The sequence below is a fragment of the Polypterus senegalus genome, chromosome 6 (assembly GCF_016835505.1).
Source record: "Polypterus senegalus isolate Bchr_013 chromosome 6, ASM1683550v1, whole genome shotgun sequence".
Taxonomy (NCBI): domain Eukaryota; kingdom Metazoa; phylum Chordata; class Cladistia; order Polypteriformes; family Polypteridae; genus Polypterus; species Polypterus senegalus.
In genome coordinates this window covers 182,477,701-182,484,433 of record NC_053159.1, presented here as the reverse complement: position 1 = coordinate 182,484,433, position 6,733 = coordinate 182,477,701, and positions in this window count along the sequence as shown.

Genomic DNA, 6,733 nt, shown 5'->3' with positions numbered 1-6,733 from the left:
GAGTGCTTCTCTGTAGTGCTATTATTAACATTTGCTCAGTATACGTCTGTTGTTAGCATTCAAAGACAAGTCGGTTAAGGGGACTGGTGATGCTGAAGTGTGTGTGTGTGTGTGTGTGTACGTGTGCCCACCCAGTGATGAATCCTGCCTTCTAATTTTTCCATACACTTTCTGCCATAGGCTCAGCTTCACTCTTAAAAATAAAGGTGCCAAAGTGTAGGTTGGCCAGAGCTATGCCATATAGGGAAACCATTTTTGGTTCTCAAAAGAATCAGCCCTATGAAAGCTACAGAAAATGTATACATTTAGATCCGATTCGATACACTGTATAGCCATGAACAGATGATAACGGATTTGGGAAATACCAATAGGTTCCTGGTTTCAAAAAGGACTCTCGCACCCTTACAAGTAAAGGTGCCAGAATGGCGGCTTTTCAGAACGATGCTATAGCGGAACCCACTTTCAGTTCTCAAAAGACCCATCTACAGGAAGGTTCCAGAAAGAACCTTTAGATTCGTAACAAGCTCCATAAATAGATGATAACAGATTTGTGAAACACCAATAGGTTCCTGACTTTAAAAGGATGCTCGCTGCATACACTAACACGGGCTAAGTGCAGGTTTTCTTAATCTGTTATGGTCTTGCTAGGTAGCCTATCATACATTAATTTAAGATTTCAGTTTTTGTTCCCCCTACATATTAGGAAGTTTTTCAAAGCACAAAGAACCAATTTCATATGCAAATAACTCTTCTCAGAATTACATGGTTCTTTGTCAAGCAATATTCTACGAGAAACCACACAACCCAGTAAAGAAGCATGAAATGCCATTAAAGAACGAGGATTTCATATAGAGTCACACAAACTCCTGTTAGGTTGACTACCCTAAACATTTCTCTTTTGTCTGCAAATTATAGGAATCTTTTTTAAGGACATATGCGAATAACCCGTGGCACAAATAAATATTTATTGGCTAAAGAACAGTTCAATGAAGAATCTCACAGCCCGATAAAGTTCCAGTAAAACACGTTATTTAAAAGAATATTCTCCACCAGCTTACACAGGATAAAATGGGTTTGAAAAATGGATGGATGGATTTGTTAGAATTAAAAAAACAAGAACAGAAAAGCGACAAACCCCACCTTCAATCGGCCCCTTTCTACACCTCAGATATTCTCATATTGAAGAGAGGTGATGCATCCGCATAATAAATTCGTCTTTGACTGTATTATTCACTTTCTTATGCTCAAGATAAAATCTCGTTTTTAGCAGCAGGAAAAATAAATCAGCCCATGGCACTTCCATATTTGAATTTTTATGCTGTTTGGCACAGCAACTTGTTACCTATAATAAGTAAATGAATCCTCAATAACTTCTGTTACAACAGACCGGCGCCTTTAATAGAGAGGAGATTTATGCCACGTTATTTCAGCCCAAATAACAGCAGCCACTGTTTGTCTCAACTGAATGCTTCTATTTAAATGTTACTTTCATATATTATGTGGCATTAATTTAACTATAGCTCATTAAGGCAAAATGAAATGGTTAAATTAACTTATCAACCCATAATGATGATGAATGAGGTATTAATTCAGATACAAGCTGGGCAATTTGCAAGTTTACGCATTTTGATGGTTCTCAAATAACATTTTGAATAGCAGGTCAGCCCCTCAATCAATTACATAAGCATGTAAAGTCGGTCTCTCGGAAAAAAATCCTTTTTCATGCATATGCATTAAAACATGTTCGCAATTATCCTCGGAAATTGCCTTCATTGGATTAAACAGGATCCGTGGGTGTAGATACTGGCCCTTCTCAGGGTGCGCGTGAGCCTCTCCAGAGCCAACTCCCCTCTTAAAAATAAAGGCGCCCGAGGGGTTCTTCAGTGTAATGCCGAGGGGTATGTGGGGCATTTTTGGCTCCCGAAAGAACCATCCACACGATTGTACCAGAAAAAGTCTTTACTTATTTTAGATGCGTGACAGGCTACATGCATTAACGTAAATAGATGTTAAAAAAGTAAAAGGTTATTTCCACGCTGGATGGGAAAGAAGGCTGAAGACACCGTGTCACCCGATGAAGTCAAAACTGCCGAAACACACTGGCTTTAACTTTCTTTTTTTTCAGCGTGAATGTAATTCTTTCTTTCTTTTATTATTATTATTATTATTATTATTATTATTATTTGCATATGCCCGCTGACGCAGACCTAAATTCCAATGAATAAATGACGATAACACAATTGTGAAATGCCAATGGGTTCCTGATTTTAAAAGGTCTCTCGTTGCAAACATTTACACTGACTGACTCAGTTCAGGTTTTCCTGATCTGTTATCATCATTTTTAAAACCTGACTAATTTCATTTGCAAAGAACCCAGGATGAAGTGCTTTTTTTTGCTCTAGGCAGTACCACACAACTGCAGCATAAAGCGCCATTAAAGAGCCGTTACTTTTAAGGGTGTATATCCCTCTGGCATACACAACTCGATTTACACTCTGAAACAGCAAACAGTCTTACTTAAAAAAAAAAAAAAGTATGGAGAGTTAACAGGTATAAACCAATCTGAAATATCTGAGCGACTGATGAAGGTGACCGGACCGCACTTCAGCTTTCAAATTCTGCGCTCCTGGATGGCAATTCTTTTTAATCTGAAACGTAACCGCATGGTCAAAAAACAGAAGCGACAACTTGCATGTCTACTCCGCAATCTTTATTGAAAACAAATAAACGAACAAATCAAAAAATAAATAAGCTGAATAGAACATGTTGTGTTCATTATATGCAAAACCTTTATTATGATTTTACTTTATTAGGAGTTTGCTTTTTTATTAGAACATGCATTTGTTTTAGTCACTTGGCTTTACTTGTTTAATGTATTTTACACGAAGGGTCGTTTAAACCCAATCCTCCCCTAAAGCCTCCGAAAGAAAGCACTGAACGTCCGAGCTGCATGCTGTGATAGACCCTGTCAGACTGGGATGGCGTTTTTCTTTCCAGTGCAGAAACAGTGGGAGTCAGCCTAGGACCCTCTCTGGCCAGTGCAGGGACACAAATGTAACAAAATATTCGGTTTGTAATGTTCGCACTGACAATTGCAAATACACTCTTAAAGATAAAGGTGGCAGAGCGATTCTTCAGAGACATGCCATAGGGTCCCCAAAAGAGCCATCCACATGAAGGTTCCAGAAAGAACCATTCGATTTCTTTATTTATTTCGATCTGTAATATCATCCATACATGCCGTGAATAACTACGAATAGATGGGTACAGATTTGTGAAACTCCGATGGGCTCCTGATTTTAAAAGGATTTAACAAAGGCAAATTCAGGTTTCCTTAATCTGTTAGTATCCTTCTAGGTGGCCTACCATGCATTATTTCATTTTTTAAAATATTTTTGTATGTACATATTATGATTTTTTAAGTACAAAGAAGAACTTCATATCGAAAGAACCCGTCCCAGAATGAAATGGCTCTTTGTCAAGCGATAGTTCTATAGTGAACCAAACAAACCAGTAAAGAGCCATACAATGCCATTAAAGAAGAGTATACCCTCTTAAAAAGGTGCCAAAGTGGTTCTTCAGGGCTATGCCAGGGGAAACACGAATACGAGCACGAACATGAACCATCCACATGAAGGTTTCAGAAGGAGCCTTTTATTTAGTTCTTGAACGGGTTTCATAAAAGACCTGATGATAACAGGTTTCTAAAATTCCAATGGCTTGAAAATTTTTAAAGACTTTTTGCTACGCATAAACGCACGGGTTAAGTTCAGGATTTCTTCATTTGTTGTATCCTGCTAAGTCACCTATTAAAGATTTCTGTTTTTATTAGTTTATTTTTTTTCTCTCCCTCTCTCTCTATCTTCATTTATCTCTCTTTATCCCATTCTCGTTTTCTCTCTCCCTCTTTATCTCTTATCTTTTTCTCTCTCTCCATTTCTCTTTCTCTCTTTCCTCTTTATCACTCTCTTTTCTCTGTTTCTCTCTTTCTCCATCTCTCTATCACTCTTTCTCTCTCTTTACCTATTTCTCTCTCTCCCAATCTTTCTCTTTCTCCCTCTCTCTCTCTTTGTCTATCTTCATGTCTCTTTCTCTTTTTCCCTCTCCCTCTTTATCTCTTTTCTCTGTTTCTTTAATCTTTCTCTCTCCAACTCTTTCTCTCTCTCTTTATTCATTTCTCTCTCCCTCTCTCTTTCTCTCTTTATCCCTTTCTCTCTCTCTCCCTCCCTGTTTAATAATAATAACAATAATACATTTTATGTATATTGCACTTTATATTTTAGCAATCTCAAAGTGCTATAGAGTAGGAATAAAAAAAAATAATAAAACAAGAAAATCTATTTATACTTTAACAAAATATCTTTCTAAAAAGATGAGTTTTTAGATTCTGTTTAAAAACATCAGTCGACTGTGGGGCTCTCAGGTAGTCAGGGAGGGCGTTCCACAGTCTCGGCGCCACAGATGACAAAGCCTTATCACCCATACTGTGAAGTTTGGTTCTAGGGACTTGGGGAGTGTTTGTGTGTACGGAGCGGAGGGTGCGTGAGGAGGTATGAAGGGTAAGAGTTCCTGTAAGTAAAGTGGGGCATGTCCATAAATGCACTGATGGGTGAGGAGAATGACCTTATACTCTATTCTGAGTGGGACAGTGATTTCAGGATTGGGGTGATATGGTCATGCTTTCGCACCCTCATCAGGATCCTGGCAGCGCAATTCTGAATATACTGGAGTCTCTGAATATTCTTGCCAGGAATCCCAATGAGGAGCGCATTACAGTAATCCAGCCTGGATGAGACAAAGGCATGGACGAGCTTCTCTGCATCTGCCAGGGTGAGAGTTGGGTGCAGTTTAGCGATGTTCTTGAGGTGGTAGAAAGAAGAGTTACAAAGGTGTTTGATGTGGGTGTCAAAGGTGAGTTGAGGGTCCATTTTAATACCCAAATTGGTGACAGATGTGGAAAGGGGAATGTTTTGGCCAGCGAAAGTGATACTGGTGAATTGTAGAAGAGGAGAGATGGTGTGATGTGCCAACTAAGATGGCTTCTGTTTTGGATCTGTTTAGCTGAAGAAAATTGAGCCTCATCCACTAATCCACATTTCTCCTTCCCTATCTTTTCTCGGTGTCTCTTTATCCCTTTCTCTCCCTCATTATCTCTCTCTCTCCCGCTCCTTCTTCACGTAATAGGGGCTTTGTTTAAGACTCACAGAAATAATTTTATAGGCAAATAACACCTCTCAGAACAAAATGGTTCTTTATCAAGCAATGGCTCTGCATGGGACCACACAAAAAGTGCCATTATAGAGAACTGTTTAAGAGTGTACTTAAAAGTATATTTTTAAAAATGACTTTAAAATATGTATTAGTAAAAGCTTATATATTAATTTCAAATATTTAGGGTTCTGATAGATATTCCAATTATATTTACTTTAATTTATTGTTCCAATATGTTTTGAAGTGAACAAATAAACATATACAATGTGAAAACATGCTTTTTAGTCTCTCAAGATGAACATACTTTGCTGCATTCGTAATGTCTAATGCTGTAAAGATCAAATGTTCATGCATAGTAATAATAATAATAATAATAATAATAATAATAATAATAATAATGACATTTTTTAACCTGCTTATCCAGGATTGTGGCACATGGCCAGAGCCTATCCCAGTATAGGGCTCAAAGTAGGAGCAAACCCGAGACAGGACATCAGCCCATCGTAGGACGACCACACACACACACACACTGGGGCCAATTCAGATTCACCAGTCCACCTAACCTGCATGTCATTGGACTGTGGGAGGAAACCCATGCAGACATGGGGAGAACATGCAAACCACACAGGGAGGACACTGGACATCAACCCAGGCTCCTTACTGCAAGGCAGCAGTGCTACCCCTGTGCCATCTCTGCACCTTATAATAATAATAATAATAATAATAATAATAATAATTATGTAATTTTCTAACCTCCCTAATCCAGACCAGCGCCGTGGGATAGGACTGCAGAATATCCCAGCAAGTGCAGGTTGCAAGGCAGGAACAAACCATGGATAGGACGCCAGCCCATCACAGGACAAACACACACAAATCAATCTCTCACACACGGGCCAATTTAGTATCACCAGATCATCTCACCTGCATGTCTTTGGACAGTGTGAGGACACTGGTACATCTGTAGGAAACCCATAAAGACAAAGAGAGAACATGCAAATTCCATGCAGGAAGAACCTGTGATGGGAATTCTGGCCTCCTCACTGTAAGGCATCAGCACTACCACTGTGCCACCCAATATTATTATTATTATTATTAATAATAATAATAATAATAATAATAATAATAATAATAATAATAATAATAGGTGGCATGGTGGCTCAGTAGTTAGCACTGCTGCCTTGCAGTTAGGCGACCTGGGTTCACTTCCCGGGTCCTCCCTGTGTGGAGTTTGCATGTTCTCGCCATGTCTTTCAGCTTTAATTCAGTGTGTTAAACAAAACGATTGCATACAAATGTGAGGCAACTAAAGTATTTTTTGAACACAATCCCTTCATTTCAGGGGCTCAAAAGTAATTGGATAAATTAAATAACTGGAAATAAAATGTTCATTTCTAATAGTTGGTTGAAAACCCTTTGCTGGCAATGCCAGGCTGAAGTCTTGAACTCCTGGACATCACCAGATGCTGGGTTTCCTCCTTTTTAATGCCCTGCCAGGCCTTTACTTTCAGTTGCTGTTTGTTTG